This window comes from Dermacentor andersoni, chromosome 4, assembly GCF_023375885.2.
Source record: "Dermacentor andersoni chromosome 4, qqDerAnde1_hic_scaffold, whole genome shotgun sequence".
NCBI lineage: Eukaryota > Metazoa > Arthropoda > Arachnida > Ixodida > Ixodidae > Dermacentor > Dermacentor andersoni.
The window spans coordinates 33956617-33974795 of record NC_092817.1 but is presented as its reverse complement, the minus strand read 5'-3'; the positions used below and the strand labels follow the sequence as shown (position 1 = coordinate 33974795).

Here is an 18179-nt window from a genome sequence, read left to right as displayed (position 1 = left end):
GAGTGATAATGCAACTGGTCGCACGTGGGGAACGATCCCACGCCTTCACATTACGTGTGCGATGCATCTTAACACTGTTACATAATGTAGCATCATGTATTATGTACTTCGTTGGAATTTGTACAGTTGATAGACAAATTTTAGCTGTTTATTACAGTATTCGCGACTCCAAGTAATCGATCACCACCTAGCGGTCGTGCTGAGAGCCAGCCCGTCCAGGTTCCGGCTTGAGTCGAAAGAGGATCTCCTATCAGGACATGCCCGGAATGCCTCGTAGTTCTCAAATCGCCGTGATGCCAAAGCGCACAAGCCCTCGAAAAAAAAATGCGAGAACGTGTGCCAAATGATGCCAAACCTTACGTGTGCCATCGCAGTGGAAAGACAGCATTGTATCGTTTCATCGTTTCGTGAAAGAAGCAGACGACGCGCATCGGGCAGCCTCATGTATTGGCCGCGAGGTCGTGCTATAGGTGGCCGCACCGTCGCTACGTTACGGTCTGCGGCGCACATTGAAATGTTAGGATGGCTAGTTGGGCGTGTTGGTTAAGCATGATCTGAAGTGAAGGCGCGACAACGACGGTGGACGAAGAGGGAACACACACACACACCCACAGGGCGCCTTCCAACAATGTTTAATCAGGGAAAAAACGCCGCTATTTCATACAGGGAGCGCAATCACAGTTTCTCAGTGCGCATTCGCGTTCAGGTAAAGCAGTTCTTTGCGTGATAGGGATATAGATGCAACACTTACGCACTTATCACCTGCCTCAATGATCCTTTTGGCCTCAATTATTAATCGAACCTATTTGTCATGGCTTCTGGCAACCACCACGCAGGAGTAGAAGTCTGGGCGCCCTGTGTGTGTGCGCGCGCTACCTCTTCGTCCGCCGCCGTTGTCGCGCCTTCACTTCAGAGCATTGAAATGTACACGGCGGCGCTTCGCTGCGAGCGATTTGGGCTGATTGTTCAAAAATTGGCCACGCTCAGAAACTCAGAGCATGGCCACCTGATGCCGGCATTTTGGTCTTGTGACGTCGTGAAGGAAAGTGTTCATATCACGCAATTTTGTAAATACACGATCAGTCGATCAGTCGGAAGTAAGCGCTTGTGTTGTCTACTCCTCACTTTGTCCTTGTTTGTGCGCGCTTGACCGTGATCTGCTATGGGAGATCGAAGGAGGAACATATCCTGCTGCTACTTGCGTTCCACTGTGAAGTCAATAAGCCCATGGCACTCGCGCCCTTTCTTCCTTTTTCTGTGAGAACTTCCAGGTCCGTGGTACATTTGAACGTACATGGACTCACGGTATAGCCGTGGTTGCTTCAACAAGTCCAAGCGTAAAATTTTGCCCACCTTCTTGCCATGTCCTGCAGATGGGGTGAGACCGCCGAAAATGGCTTGGTCGTCAAATGGCAACTGCTCGGCTCGAATGCAGTGTGCTACGGCACGAACACGGCAGATTGCGATTGCTATGAAGGTTACTAGAACGCGCGCATGAAGTGTTAAACAACTAATACAGCCCGAAGAAATAGAAACGTGCTGAAGAAAGGTGTGGCACCGGGCTCGTTCGTAATCCATGATGTGCACTGGGTGACAGCAGACAAAGGACGACGGAGACAAGAGCTGACTGCGAACTTTAGGCCACAAGCAAGGGCCTGTTTGACGGATAGGCAGAGGCGGTCTGTCTGACGAAGAGAAAGAGTCCGTCTCATCCTTACTCAAAACGCCTGAAACTGAATGCTGACCACACTATTCGCAAACGTCTGAAAAATGCTAATCGCATTAATATATCCGGGTTCCATACGGGGCCGTTCTGTACAATAAGGCAATGAAATACTCGAAACAATTAAGGTTAAACAGGTAAATCAATTTCCGATACTGCTCCAATAAAAGTGCCGTCCCAAAAGAAAAGGGGAGTCAGCGCATACCTAAGTGGCTGGGGTCAATTGATTTTAAACGAAGCCTGCTACGTTGCACGGTTTCGTTCCCGACGAACACGTATGTAGCCTTCACAGCCGCCGCAGGTCCACATCGATTCTCTTCGCCTATTGCCTTGTTTATTGTATTCATTGTTCTCATTCGCTTCGGTGAATTAAACTGTGATTAGATCTTTTCTTTTTCAATTTACTTGTTTTCTTCTCCTAACGAATGAAAGTGCGTGGTCAGGACACAGCCTGGCTCCTTAATTTGCCTAATGGCTTCCGGGACCGATAACTAAAAAGCCGGCATATATTATTCGGATGTTGCTGTGAAAAAAAAGAATCATAAAAGACAAGGTCTCCGGAATATCATACAGACGTAGATGCCGGCAAAAAGAAATGCAAAATCTTTCCACTTGTTAGAGGAATCAATTGTCTTCACTAAATTAAATTTACTGACAATGGTAAAGCTCGGTTTGATGAACCCTGCATCGTTTGCGGACTTTAGGCTTTTCAGGAGATGGAGGTGACGTTGCCACACATCGACGGGGCAAAAAGTATTTAAAACTTAAATTCTGGCGTTTTACGTGCGAAAACCACAATCTGATCATGAGGCACGCCGTAATGGGGGACTCCGTTTTAAATTTTTACCCCCTGGGGTTGTTTAACGTGCGCCTAAACCTAAGTACATCAGGCTCTTTTTCTTTATTCTTTTGCATTTTGCTCTAATCTAAATGCGACCCATGGAGCGTGAGCACAGCAGCGAAGCGCCACAGTCATTGGGCCACAGTCATTGGGTTTGGGACAAAAGCTAAGGGTATTCTGATACCTTGCTGCACTTGTAAGGGTAACATGGGCTTCTTTAGAGGCCGTCGATCAAAGCTCAAATCTACCTAAAGAACGCGGACAAGTGAAATCGTTCAATGTATACACTCTAAGAAAGACAGTAATGGTAATCGTGGCGCGCATTATCGCATTTTAAAGGAAACCGACGTTCCTTAATTGTAATATGCAGTCGAGTCCGCATGCTCTGAATATCTTTCGCCAAGCCTAAAGTCGAAGTAAAGCCTGTCGTGAGTGTGCCCTCCAAAGCAATGTAATAAAAGAAAGGGATACTTTCTAAACACTCCTATGCTCAGAATTATATATATATATATATATATATATATATATATATATATATATATATATATATATATATATATATATATATATATATATATATATATATAATTTCTTTATGAAAACTGGGGCTGTCTGTCAGGGCCAGTACTCAGAAGTTCTTTAACTGTATTTGTTCGTAAGGTCAAATTTCAACTAGTCTTAGTTATCTTTAGACAAGGTGGCCCGCCAGTGGCAACGAGCACTTGCGAAAGAAAAGCGTCGTGAATTCGGCTCCAAATGTCGGGCGAAAGATAGTATGAGGGATTGCACATTCCACAGTGGTGCTCGGGTCCTTTGATGCCTCGGGACCAGGAAGTTAAAGAAAATAAATAAAAATAAACGCTTGTTCGGGATCTGTAAAACTCCGGAAGATGACCGGCCCGGTTAGCTCGCGATCAGTTGTGGTCATTGCGGCGGAGTGCTTTGCAAAGCGGCGTTTGTCTGTCGCCTACTCGAGCACTGCTTAGCGCAATACACTTCTGCGACAACAGTTGCAAAACATTAAGCAGTGAAAATCGTTCGAAATAATCAGTGCTTCATTTGCTCGTTCGTCGTTTTATGATGTTTATCTGTCGCTCGCCATGCCGGTATCTAACATTTGCCTTCAGTCGCATAAGTGGGGTTTTCAGACAAGGGTGGCGCAGTGACGCCAATGAGCGGAGAACGCGATAGCAAGATGGCGCTTTTTAAGCACCGAGAAACTAGAATAAATATCGCCTTGGGCTCGTCCGGGGTGTTAAGCTTAGCGTGAAAAAAAATTATAACAAAACAACTTGGCCACGTGGCGCGTTGCACGAAAGTCATCAAAGTGATGTCCCCTCAGAATGGTTGGCTGGGAACAGCTGGCGGATAAAAGCGCTATCTGATGGCGAGATTAATATACACGTAGTACGAGCGCTTTTCTAATTAACGCAACACGCAACGCTGCGCCCGGTGCTCGCGATAAAACGCGCGTTCTTTGGTCGATTGAGCATCAGCTTAATGCGAACAGCATTGTCAGGGCGAAGCATCTGCAGCGACCTTGCTATTCTATCTCCGCGAGAAGACCGGGCGTTATCTAAGCGTACGTGATTGCTCAAACTTAACGATCTGAACTATGAAGTTTGAACACCGTCGTATGGAAGAAGAAAATGATCGTAGCTGTTCTCTGAAAAAAAAAAGTCTCGCATAACAGTTACAGCAAAATGAAAACGTGCTTTCCAGAGAAGCGTTAAGCAAGGAAGGTAATTATACGTTTAGCCATTTGCTGCTTCCGCTAAACCAAAGGAATGCTTTTTTTTTTTTTGCCATGAAATATTGGCATGACTGATGGCCGTCAGTGTAACCCGTTAATTTAGAGCGCTCGAGGTTCGTGCGTCAGTTGTCGATTGACGCGGCATAAGCATATGCACCGGAGTTTGAAATAATGGGGGCACCTTCAAAGCTTGCACCTCCAAAGCCTGTCGTGCGACAAAGTTATACACCCAGAATGTGCCAGTTGTGACTATCCTCTCTTCTTGAATACACGTGAAAGCATTGTTCTCCTTCTAAGCCACAGCATTGTTTGGCGTCAATTTCGCAGACCGAATGGGTAGCCTGGAAATTAGCTCCCGCGCTGGTTACTGGCAGACTGCGTATCTTCCGGTGAAGCACTCGACAACAAAAGAATGTGCGAGTTCCGTTAAGCTCATCTCGGAAACTAGCCCGTATGTCGTGTTGAGAACTAGTTGTATCTTTTGAGCTTTGGAGGAGCTTGAATATTTCTGCATAAAGCAGAACAAGACAATTCCGGTGAGTCATGACAGGCAGTGAAAGGCGCCCTATATAGTTTGTCACGGAAAGGAATAAAAATGGAATAATCTATGGCAGGTGCGTATTGGGGGCACATTCCTAAAGCACAGTTCATTGTAAACTAACGTAGAACCGTAGCTGTGTGGCAATGGTAGAACACGGTTAAATTTGACAGAACTATATAAACATTTCTGTGTAGTAAATAAGCCGTACACACTCCCAACTGTGCAGCAATTTTAGTGACTGGGCACAGCAAAGTTTGGCGACAGGAGTTCACAGCTGACAAAAGCGACGGCAGTTCTTTGTTTGAACGCAGTGTAGCTGCGGCCGGAAGACTACGGAGACACATCACGCTGCAAACAGTTGCGTGCTCAGCTCCTCACAGGCAATGGCCTGCGCTTGTTTATCTGATGTTTACGTTTCGCGATCCAGGCTACATTTTATTTGTTGAGTAATACATATAATAATATTTAAAGAAAGATACGCGTATATTTTACAGGAAGCGGACCGTGTTATATGATGCACAAGAACAGCGCCCGCATTCACAAACAGTTCTTACATTAGTATTGTTACCCGCCGTGGTTGCTCAGTGGCTATGGTGTTGGGCTGCTGAGCACGAGGTCGCGGGATCGCATCCCGGCCACGGCGACCGCATTTCGATGGGTGCGAAATGCGAAAACACCCGTGTACTTACATTTAGGTGCACGTTAAAGAACACCAGGTGGTCGAAATTTCCGGAGTCCTCCACTACGGCGTGCCTCATAATCAGAAAGTGGTTTTGGCACGTAAAACCCCACTATTATTATTATTAGTTTTGTTCGTAGAAGCAAATGCGAACAAATCCTAATGCTGCGCATAATATCATTAGTGAAGGCCGCCGGCCAATGAAAAATAGCTCTTTTGAAAGAAAAGATCTGTGAATTCTGCCCCAGGTCTATCGTTGTAAAAGCTGCACGTATGTTTCGGTGAGTAGCTTGGATAAATGAAATTACCATTCTTGAGCTTGTATAAACGCTTCAGTACTTCAGCAGCATTTACTATTGATAGCATCCTCCAGAAAAAAAAAATTAATAATACGTGATGGGCAGGTCGCTGCTCGCTGACATTCGTGAAATTCGTGACCTACTTCAGTCATGCTGACATGTTGTTCCCCGTTGTACGTCGACGAGTTTTTGTGGTCCCACCAATACATCAAAGAAGTAGTAGTAGTAGTGGTAGTTGTAGTAGTAAACCTTGTTTAGAAAAAAAAGAGTATTTGGCGAAAACCAGCTCCAATTGTATTACGGTACAGCCGTGGTATACCGGCAGCTTCTTCGTACTTTAGTCACATTGAAGAGAAAAACATTCCACCTATTTCACGAGAATTGGCTCATAGCCAGAAAACAAACAGTAATCATTACATCTGAATATATCCCTCCGTCAAATACACCACATTAAGACGCACCACAAACTTGTCGAATGCAGAAAAATAAAGCGACTTACAATATAGTTCGCGAAGAAATGCTCTATAGCCCGCGGTAGACTATACAACTGCTAAACACCGCCTATCCAATCTGTGTCAGATTTTGCGAATAATATTACGAAAGATGATTCAACCAAACGTCGTTGAGCGGTGAGTTCAGTTTTCGGGCAGGCACGCACTTTAAACCTTGATCAGCCTGGTCTGGTCATGCGTCCACGGTATTTTCCTTCCTTAACCACACTTCCTGACACAGCGCAGGACAACAACCTTGTTTCTTCGACAACCGTTTCCGTGTCATTAGCTAGCATTGACTGTTTCACCACAATGCAACGTGGTGACGGAGGAACTACAGCAGCCCACCACGCAACCGACAGCAAATAGCTCGATGACAGCCCCTACCCGTGACAATATGCGAACGTACACCGAATGACACTCACCTCCCAGTGACGGAGCTGCCTCAGCTCCGTGCAGAACGGCACGTGAACAGCAGCCGAAACGCCGGCGAACCACCAGCACGCCGCGCGCTGCACCTCGCGCACGCACGCCGGAGCGGCGCCTTGGGCTACGGCGGGAAAAAAGGGACACCTGCGCTTCCCCACGAGGAGCACGCGGACTTCCGACCGGGGCTCCGACCTGGCACTCACAGCTAGAGCCGGCGATCCGCCTGCCTGTCCGCAGCTCGCAAAAAAAGCCGATGTCCGTCGCCGCCTGGCGCCTCCTGTCGACGACGCCACGAACCGTCTCAGCGCCACTAGTTGGCTTCTGCACTTCTTTCGCGTCTCCGGTTTGGCGATGTCTTTTTCGTTTTTCATCTTACTTTTCTTCCCACTTTCTTTTATTTGTTTGTTGCTTTGCCGCCGCGGTTGCTTCTGCTGTTTCGCCCGCTTTTCGCGCAACGCCAGCGGAGCATGCGCTCGGTATCTCGCGCCGACAGGCACAAAAAAGCCCACAGCTCGCCGTCCCTTCGTCGCAAACCGCAATAAGCGAGAGGTTTGGGAAACGTATAGAAAGGGTTGCAGCAAAGCGAGAGGGAGGGAGTGAGTAACGTGGTCGTTCTTTACCCGAGGCCAACGAAAAGGGCAATGAGGGGGTGGTTGGTCTCATTTGCGGCTGCACGCTGTACGGCGGCGGCCCTGCTCGCTTTGCGCCAACCTTGGAACGGCCATTCACGAGCCGAGTTAACGAGGGCTGATTTGAATCGTGCGTACGTTCCCTCTTTTGCTCCTTGGACCTTCTTTGTTACAAATTTGTGGCAAGCCATGAATTGACGTCTCGGTTTAAGTCGTTCGCAGCAGGTGGTACCACCACCGTTTCTGGTGATAGAGAGAGGCAGGAGCAAGCGCAAGAAAACGAACTGGGCCTAGATGTCGTCAATTCGCTTTCATATGAGGCCTTGTTGAATTCAACCGAGGTGATTTATCAGCCGAAGTCAGTCTTATGATTCCCAACTCTACTTAATTAATTTCAGTGGTGATAGTTCATTAGATGTACAGCCGCGCGCAAAAGTTAGAGAAGAATCATAATGCAAAGAAGGGGTAATGCGTGCAGACACGGACACAAGTGGACATCATGGCGTTCGTGTTGTCCACTTCTCTTGTGTCCGTGTCTGCACGCCTTGCTCTTTCTTTGTATTATGATCCCTTACCAACTAGCTCAGCTTTCTGTCGTTCTAAGAGAAGAATCGTCTCGCTAAAAAAAATCTTTTTTATTTCTTCGCAGGCCTGCACATGCCAGCTGAGATGAAATCGTAAAGCTTGCATGCGCGCGTTGCTTTCATGCAAAGAATTGAAGCAATTTCTGAGTGTGGCGGTGGGCTAAAAAAAAGAACTTATGCCGTTGTCTCCAAACTTTTGCGCGACAGTGTACACATATCATGCTGATTCGTTGAGACATCTCTGGACAAATGCCGTGCATTTTGGGGGAACTGATGCCCTCACTTCTTGCCGTGAGTGCACAAAGATGCAGGCAAGCTGATGTCTAGGGTGAATGTCATGCAAGATAAACGAAAAAAAAAAGAAAGTGTGTAAACATTGACGATGATTGTCAATGTAAGGAAATAAGCGATCGTTTATAGAAAGATATTCGTTTTGTAAAATAAACGATGTATTTGAATGCATGTGTACTTATTTTAGGATAATATTTAAGAGGAAGCTTTAGCTCAGGTGCTCCTATCGAAATACATTTAAAAGGAGAATTCTTTTTTCTTGGCAACCACTGCACGAGATTTGACGAGGTTTGTTGAATTTAAAAGAAAAGATAAACTCTAGCGACTGTTGGTTTGGAATTCCGATTCAGGTTGTTAATTTTTATTAAAAATTGGAAAAAATCAAACATTTTTAGGAACGAAACTACCAAGTTTACAAGTCCGTTACTCGGCAATGAAACATGATATCACAATAATGTGAATTGCATCTAATAGTACATCTAAAGCGGACAAAATTGATATGTTACACATGAATCTAAAAAAAAATTGTTCATATGAAATATGGCTTTTGCAAAACCCTCATATATAACGTAACGAATTCACGCAAGATATAAATTGACATAATGAATTTGTGCGCTTTGAATGATCTAATCAATGCTGTTCACAGAACCGCGATATCGATTCTTGATGCAGAGCTATTCTGTAAACATCGTGCTTCTATTTTTTCGAACTTTCTATATATTCCGAATTCAGGTGATAAATAGAAATTACGCTTCCAACAGACACTAGAATTTACTTTTTTCTTTCAAATGCAACAAATGTCATTAAAATCAGCCCAGGGGTTATCTCAGAAAAGCGTTTTTGCGTTTTGCATGTATTTGAATAGGCCGCTTCGGAGTTGGGCCCGAGCTAAAGCTTCTTCATAAGTAGCGTTTGTTGTTTCATTACGCCTTTCGGAGAACATAACCAGTACATGTGTAGCGGAGCCGGATCCCTTTCCTGCACCTACCACTGGCAGAGAGGGTGGCGAAATAAGAGGAGGGCAATCCCTCCCGAGCACTTCCTCACAACATCTAAAGTTTCAGATGCCCCAAAGCTCTCGCGCCGCAGAAGGCTTTGAGAGACCCAGGCCGGGTATTGCTTACAACTGTTTAGGAAACTTTTACTCACAACATGTACAAAGACAACAATAGTGAACGTATATAGAAGACTGTACACATGTACAAAATATACACATATAATACATGTGTGCGCACCGTTAAACAGACACAAGGCAGGTAGGAATATCAAGTACGTTACATTTAGTACAGCAAAAGGACGTTGAAAAAGAAAGCAGAAGGAGTACTCGAGAGTGGCGTTTATCATCACTCTCGAGTACTCTGAATGAACTCGTCCATTTTGTACCCATTTCTCCGCCACGAAGAGTGGCGGAGAAATTCACGCTCTTCCAGGAAGAAGACCTCACCCGAGAGGAAGGTGACAGTCGCTCGCCTCAGCCGGCCCAGTATAGGCCACATTGCACGACGGCGACAGTTGCTTGCCACAGCTTCGCGACGAGGTATGTGTACAAAGGTACGTCTAGAAAAGCATGTCTCCAATGGAATCAAGTTGCGCCACCTTTGCGTTCTTAGAGTGCCTATTTTCACAACCTCCTTAACAACCCTGGGTGCTGTAAGAGTTGGGGTTGGGCATGACATAGATAGTAGCTGGCCCATGCCGTCATCCAACTCATCCACGCTGAGGAAGATGTTGAAGGGAAGGATTTGTTCTCATCGACAACGAGGAACATGGGATTTGTTTACAGTATCTACATGAGAACTTTACAGTTCTAGCATGACTGAAAGAGAATGCACACTGAGGAGCCGCCAACGGCTCCTTAAAAACACTCTGTCCTCCCTAGATCCCTAGGTGAGGGAAAACGGCCGTTCAACGTTCGACCTATGGGAGCGTCCAAAGTCATCGTAGGCGACCCGCCTTTGAGGGTTTACACACTCACTTTCGCACAGGTTTCACTGAACACACTGAAGTGAGAGGGTTCTCGCAGACAGAGGTCTTGACCCGAGAAGGCACCTCTTTGATCCCAGAGCAGACCCTGCAGACAGTGGCCGCCGCGTCTGTCCTTTGACTGTGGCTTCTTCTGATGGCCGTGAGACCGCACCGCAAGACATCTCCTTCCAGGAGTTCCCCCGCTTCAAACAAAGCGAGACGGCTACGGTGAACCCACTAAAAATACTTGGTCCGCCGACCGCGTCCAGACATGGTAGCGCTGACGGGCTGTTGAGGCGGCGCATTGTCGGCCTTACAAAGCGAGTCGCCGCAGCAGACAGGGAGAGTTCGGAGGTCGCTTCTCCTCTAGATCGCCACCCCCACAGCTGCGACGGGCTGGGAGAATGTTGTAGGTCGGTACCTCTGCAGGTCGATCGTAACAGTGCTTAATAAAACCTGAGAAAATATATTTATTTTACAGTTGCAAATGCAACATGTGGAAATCATATATTAGTGGGAACTACGTCCGAATCGAAGCTTTTTTAAATCGATGCGTTCTTTGTCCCATTCCAGGCATCTCGCGGTAAATGTACGTAGGTAAGTAGGTCCTGGGTCGCCTCGTTTCGGACCTTTTCAATATATAATAATAAATAAAGAACGAAAGCAGACTTCAGCGATTCTTTCGGTTCTGAACTAATTTACTTTGAGAGCATCATTCTGCTGCAATGAAGACCGGCACCTTATCTGTTTCTTTGTTTAGGTTACCTGCCTATTCCTCTAATAACTGCAAATGTCAGACGCCTAGCACAGCCACCCGGGGCTCTAACTAGGCCGCGATTGCTATTCACCTTTCTAGCAACGATACGCACATATTTACAAGGAATAGGACTTGATGCTAAAGAAAGAAACATCCATCACACGCATGTTTCTCTCGTAACAACGGCAACGAGCTCTTTGAGGTGTCTGGCGCGTGCGTCACGGGCCACTTTCTGACATTTTCCCCTTATGACAGCTAGCTCACGCTGAGTTTTAGGGCGCCACCTTGGGGATCAGACCACGTTCACCAATCCTTTCCGCGTAAAAGCTGTGTGAGGGTGGTGTGTGTGGTGGCTTCTGCGTGGTGATAAGTGGTGGTGGTGGTGAGTTGTAGCAATAGCACCACCACGCATCACCACGCAGAAGCTATGCGACATTGTGCAATCTTGATAATCGGTGTAGGTCAAAGAGGTTTCAATGTTTTCTCACCGTAGTAGCAATGTCATTGCCGTTATAACGTTTACCACGTGACATAGGTATGCACGATTGCATAGCATTAGCCGCTGACGTCACAATCTGTAGTTCTTTTGCTTACGCCCGTCCAGTACCTATGTAGAAGTCAAAAAATCGGCATGTCGTCAACTCCTGTCTAACGGCCGGAGTGAAATCAACGCCTTCGCGGTCGTAAGATCGTCGTCGCCGTGGTTGTCGTCTTTCTGCTGTCGTCACACAAAATCTCGCGTCGCTCACACAACCGCTAGTCATTGCTCGTGATTACACGGGCACGTTGATCCACCTCGTAATGTTGTGTGGAAGCGCGAACGGAGCTGGATAGCCAGTTATCTGCACAATGCTTCGCATAGCATCGACTCCCACATCGCATGGGATGTGTTTTATTTTGTTCAGCCTGACAATACTTACTGTTGGCATTCTAGAACGCACCCACCCCACACCTTGGTTTCGCGAGAGAACGCTCCTTTTACACCGTCGCCTTTGTTATTGGTAGCAGAAGGCTGAACGCCACTGGCCATCAACACCACACACCAACTACCAAACGCGAAAGCAAGCGAAAGAGTTAAAAAAAGAAATCTTGCAGAAGAATTAAAAGAAAAGAAGCAACAGGCTGCCCCCCCCCCCCCCCCCGCTCCCTCTCCCAAGCCCAAGCTTAACAAGTTCCTGAACCAGGGGCTTCATGAACGAAAGTTTACGGGACCTATTGAGATCAAGAAAAAGAAGCGAGAAGGCACAAACGGAAATAACTCGCTTGTAAAATCAAACATATCGTGCAAGCAGACAATGTCACACACGGATTCACTCAAAGAGACATGTGGGGGATATCTACAGAGTTTATTCAATTTTTCAACTTGGATGAACGGCGCGCGCATATGCAACGTCCCGGAAAACAGTCTACGGCCCGTCGTCGCAGCTTTCAAAGACAAACTTCTTCCGTGATACTCAGGATGTCGACATCGCTAACATCAACGCTACAGCACTCGTGTATGCGGGGTCAAATATGAAGACTCCAGGAAAGTGCAGATGCGGTAACTGACTTAAATTCGGCAAGCCAGATGCGTCAGCATGACCACGGGATAAACGATATCGCCTGCATATTTCCGTTTAAACGAAAAGAAATTCATCCAGTGAAGAATTAACGGGCGGTCTTGCATAAGGCCCTAAAGAAAAGAACTAAAGATAGCATGAACTCCTCAATGGCTCACGGCGATCAGCAAGCAGCCGACCATCACCTTCTCGCTATTGAAACGCGCCGCATCTTTTCCATCGAAGACTACCCGCGATCTGTCTGCTAAGAAAGTAAAGGAGGAGTAATAGAGTGAAGAAAGAGGGAGAGAGAGACAGTGAGGGAGACAAAGAAAAGGGCAGCGAGGAAACGCAAAAGAAAGAAAAAAGAAAACACCTGTTCATGAGCTCCATGCGTTTCCTTCAGGTTTTGAGGAAATAAAGAACAAAAATTACGAGCGGTGGCAGGCAGAGAAAAACATCGGCTCCAAATCGAAAGAAGAAAAAATAAAAGACGGAGAACACACCTTCCTCGGAACAGAGACGCTTGAAAATAGAATGTCGTTTCTCCTCACAAGCCCGAGCAATCTCTTCGCGCAGGCAGTGCCGAAAGCTACGCGAGGCTGCCTTGAGGTGGCGGAGGCATCGACTCGAAGTCCCTTATCCCTTTCCGATTCCCTTTTCCTTTTTTTTTCACTCCGTATTCATCTCCTCCTCTCAGCCCCTCTCGGGATTATTTTACCCATCGTTCGTTTTTTCCCCAATCCTTCGGTTTTCGCTCTTTCACTCGCGCAACCTCTGTCTCCTTCCTTCCGAGTTCTTATCTGCAGCCAGCGTCACCGGAGTCGCTCAGATTGAATCGAAAGTCGATCGAGCACAAATATCTCAAACAAAGACTGCAACGGGGATGGAGAGGTGGGAGGGTGGGGACGCCTTCCGATCTCCTCCGTATGTGCTCGCAGGAGAGGGCGAAATACCGAATGTAAAAGCTCGAATGCGGAGAAAGCCTGAGTGAAAATAAAGAAGAACAAAACGTTCTCTTAGAGAGAGAGAGAGAGAGAGAGAGAGAGAGAGAGAGAAATAAAACGGGAGTGGAACGCGGTCTTCCTATGACGACGCAATCGTTGAGGTCTTCCTCAAGCAAACGGCCCTTGTCCCTTTGCATGCCCCAAAAAGTAAGAATAGTTGAATTTGAGCGAAGCCCTTCTCAATGTTCCCTGCGCGCAACCCTATATAGCTACTCCCCGGCATCTTACCGTTCAGTTCCCTCTTTTTTTATCACCGTTCCCGGAGTTCTCCGTACACCTTTTCGTGCCGCTTCTGTCTCGGTTTCATTAACCACTGCTCCCCTTTTCCCCTAACGCTCGCATGATTATTTTCCTTGTTCCCCTATTCCACGAGCTTTTTTTCAACTCATTCCTTCAAAGATTTCTTTTTGTGTGTATGTGTGTGGGTGAGGGTCTGCGTACATGTGGCAACGATGCTCTCTTATTTGTTCATGGTAATGCCCCACAACGACGGGTTTCACTTTCGCCCAGCAGAATGGGGCGGCACATGCCGCTGCACCGTACGGCCCCGGGCTTTCGTTGTCAGGGCGCTAAATTTCCTCGAAAATATGAAGCACATATACTAGCTGGCCGCTGCCGCCGCAGCAATCTCGGTGCCTAGCCGGCTGTTCGCCTTTGTTGCCAGCACGCCACGGCTTGACGGTATCTTTCTTTCTTTCTTTCTTTCTTTCTTTCTTTCTTTCTTTCTTTCTTTCTTTCTTTCCCTCATTTCTTTTTTTCTTGCTTTTGGTGTATCCTTTCGGGCTAGGATCATCACTTCGCCACACGTGGGCCCTGCCACCCGCCTGCTTGGTTCTATATGATATGCCTGTATATGTGCGCAGGCTCGCTGCCAGGGGGCGGTAGCACATTCTGTTTTGCAACCAACGCCTCCGTATGAAAGGAAGAAAAAAAAACGAAAAAAAATTCTGACTTTTGTCGCGTCGCCACAGGATTTGGTGCTTTTGTTTATTCCGGCAAACGTTAAGGGGGAGTGGGGTTCGACGGAAGAGAAACATATCAAAATTTGCGATAGCAAAATCTGGGAAAATCATAAAGCAAAGAAGGATATATCCAATATGATTTTCACAAAAGACCTGAATGAACAACCTGGCGCGAACGAAGTACTGTGAAAAGCATTCTATGTGAGGACAGCGCCGACGAGAATTTGATTTTTCTGGTATGGCAAGTGTCATCGGAAGACTACTGCGTAAAAATCGGAGCATCGCACAGTGATATCTGGTGCAAATACTAAGTATCTCGTGGTTTTAATTAAAAAAAGCTAAATTATGGGTTTTATGTGCCAAAACAACGATCTAATTTATGAGGTATGCGACAGTGGGGGACTGCGGAATAATTTGGAACACTTGAGGTTCTTTAACGTGCACCTAAATCTAAGTACCGGGTGTTCTCGCATTTCGCCCCGATCGAAATGCGGCCGCCGTGGCCGGGATCCGATCACGCGGCCTCGTGCTTATCAGCCCAACACCATAGCCACTCGCAACCACGGCGGGTAAGCTGTGGTGCCTTTTTTTTTTATTGAAATGAATATTAGGAGAGGTTGGTGCCTTTATGGTGGCACCGGCTACTCCTTGTCACTTGGCAAAGGAACCAAATTTGCGTAAAAAGGGAGAATAGCGACACGAAATATGGCACTCAGTAGAACACAGGATGAATAAAAAATATACAGTCCAACAGTACATGAGTCGCAAAGTTGTGTGCATTAGTTCAGTCCACATACGCCTATATAAAGTCAGATGTTTTGAACAGCCAAAACACACAACACATGTAATGCACTGCAAGTACAGAACAGAATTATACATATTGCGTAAAAGTTGCGATCACCACATAAACCAATTATGAACCACGAACAACGTTTGTGTTACTCATTTAGCGTATTCGGATCATCTGATACCTAATATTTTCCCAAAATGTTGGTGTCCTCTAAAAACTTTTTCAGAGCAAGAAACGCTCGTTTTTGAAGGCCCGCAGTTCGCCATGGGCCAAGTATCTTTTTTAGAGAAAATGGTCTTCTGTCTAATATAAACAAATTAGCTTCCAGTATCGTTCTTTGTGTATCGTATTTCGTGCACTCGAAAAGAAGATGATGCACATCTTAGTCTGGATGGCCACAAGAACACTGCGGACTAGAGATACGTTTTATCCTGTACAAGAAGTGTTTCGTAAATGCAGTACCAAGACGCAGGTGGTGTACCAATCTTTCAAATTTTCTGTTGTCTCTTAGATTTTCCGGCATTGATAAGGTTATACATGGGTCTATAAAGTATAACTCCGAGTTTTTACTGTGGTGTCTTGTTTGTGTTCATGTCTTGTTTGTGTTCATGTCATTTTTTCAACTAAACTACAGGTAAAAGGCCTCTGATGTACAGAACATTTTTCTAGAAGTGACGCTTCAGTAAACATTCGATAGGCTGAAGTGTTAGGAATAACTTCGTGGTTTGAAGGAGCTTTTCATCAAAATGCAACAAATATTCATAAAGCGAGCTTTAGATTTGATGCAATAACATTGAAAGGCAAGCAATCTATCAGGAGTTTATAACATTTCTTTTTTTAAATCAGATAACTTCGTGGATTAACTTGTAAAGGGATCTTGCAAAAAGTTTTATTAAATATGTATAATGTGCGTGTGATGAAGCATCATCCCTGCATCTCTAACAAGAAAACTTTTTGAAGCAGCATGTATAACCACTTGTAGAGAATCAAATGCTGCCACTGCCGCACACTCGCGGTCTTCCACTTCTTTTCGTCAGCTTCTTTGCGTGTTTGGAACTGTGTTTCAAGCTGTGCAGCCTTGTCCACGCGAAGTGACGCCTGCCTAGCTCCATCCATCACGTGACCTCCAGATAATACAGCGCGAAATCAATATTGTAGCCACACTACCGACACCCTGTCACCAGATAACACTACCATCATATTAGAGACGAGATTTTTCCTCTTGTACTTCTGTCAGAGGCGCTGCATAGTCACGACATCTAAAGAAATCCGCCCATGCAGTAGCCATCATGTTTGCTCCTTTGCAACAGTATAATAATCAAAAAGGGCGGAGTTTTTCGAAAAGTTTAAGAAGAAGTGGTGCAGCCTTTTGACCAAGATCTTGGACTTCTCAGCTGCTTGTGTAAAGGAATGATATCTACTACTGTACTTGCGCTTGGTGTGCTGTGCGCGTGTACTCGTTTCAGTTTTTCCATTCGTTATCCTTCCACAAGGACTGTGGTATGCTTAACCAACTAAACCCCTCCAGCGTGTTTCTTGAATTATATTTGATTGAGATATTCGTGAAACTATTGCCTGATGACTTTGCAAGATTATTGTCTACTTCCTAGAAGTGCTTCGGGATCCTTTTGAGCGCCGTCACTAATAGCCGAGATAATGAAACGTCGACGCGTTCTAATCATCATGATTGTCATGGTTATCATATGATAATTTCATGATTGTGAATTTCTTCGTTCTATCAACACACCATTACACCTTTACAAAAAGGGTTCCGCACTTATTGTTTGGGCGAAGCTAATAAGAGATACATTTAAAACATACATATATATTTCAGTAGAATTACCCTGAGTCAGGCGGCACAACACCTAAATTACGTTGGTAATTAAGCAAATGCACTGTGGTCAGAAAAAATAAACAGAAATAAAAACCCGGTAATTTTTCTCACCAATGTTCTTTACCTAAACCGAGGTTTGTCTTCATCCTGGTGCAATATTTCAGAGCAAAGAGAAAAATAAACAAATACACAGTAAACATTTCACGACATCCCGTACCAGTAGCGTGCAGTATATTGTAACCTTACTCCTACAACGGCTGCCCGACGCAAGTTCTCTCTCTGGCATTGCACGGTCACGAGTCGTGAAGGCAACCGGCTACGGCTTATTGCAACTTTATATTTGGACTATCTCTTTCTTTACTTACTGTTGCTAACACTTTTGCCATATATGTTTAGAAGACTAAGGAATACGCACGCATGAAAACAAGCAATCGTACCATTTTCACTCCCTTTTTTTCCCTTCCTCCAACAGCAATCAACGTGACACATTAAATAAGGATAAATGAAAGGCGAGGCATTCTGGCATACGACCGCTGGGTTGCGCCACAACACGCTACGAGCGGAAAGCGGCATGTCTTGCGGTGAAGCAGACCGGCCCTTCCAGTGCGCTAGGGAGTTAGTAGGTCGGAAGACTAGGAGATTCGATTGATGCTGCCACGCGGGTAAAGGTTCGATGAGCGAGATGAAGGCGCAACGAATGTGGTGTTTCGATACACTGCACGATAAAGCCAGCCGACTTTTGAAGTTCAGTTCTAGCGACAGCACTCTGAACACACACACACACACAAAAAAATTCCTTCGTAGCAGTTCCGCGTGCAACGATTATTTACTGTTCGACGTTAAGAGTTAGATAAACCACGTGATGTCTCGCACGCATCAATAGGAAGGAACGTTCTGTGATGCTTTATTTAGTTTCTTGCTCCCCCTTTTTTGCATTATTTGTAACAATTAATGCGACGCCATCCTCTGTAGCACGGTATACTGAGACAAACGCGGAGAAGATTAGCTCGAGTGCAAATACAACATTTCGGAGCGTTTTAGGGAGCGAACCACAAGCAACTTACAG

The 18179-nt window shown here is 45.8% G+C and overlaps 1 protein-coding gene across 1 annotated transcript in view; it reads right to left on the bottom strand.

The window, feature by feature from the left end:
- The window catches only part of LOC126536904 (cell adhesion molecule Dscam1-like), a 333560-nt gene extending 326614 nt beyond the window's left edge, over nt 1-6946 (bottom strand). The window contains exon 1 of the mRNA XM_050183951.2: nt 6753-6946. The gene's annotated coding sequence lies outside the window, so the exon portion shown is untranslated. The remainder of the gene's footprint in view (nt 1-6752) is intronic.
- Between the last annotated feature and the right edge of the window lie 11233 nt (nt 6947-18179).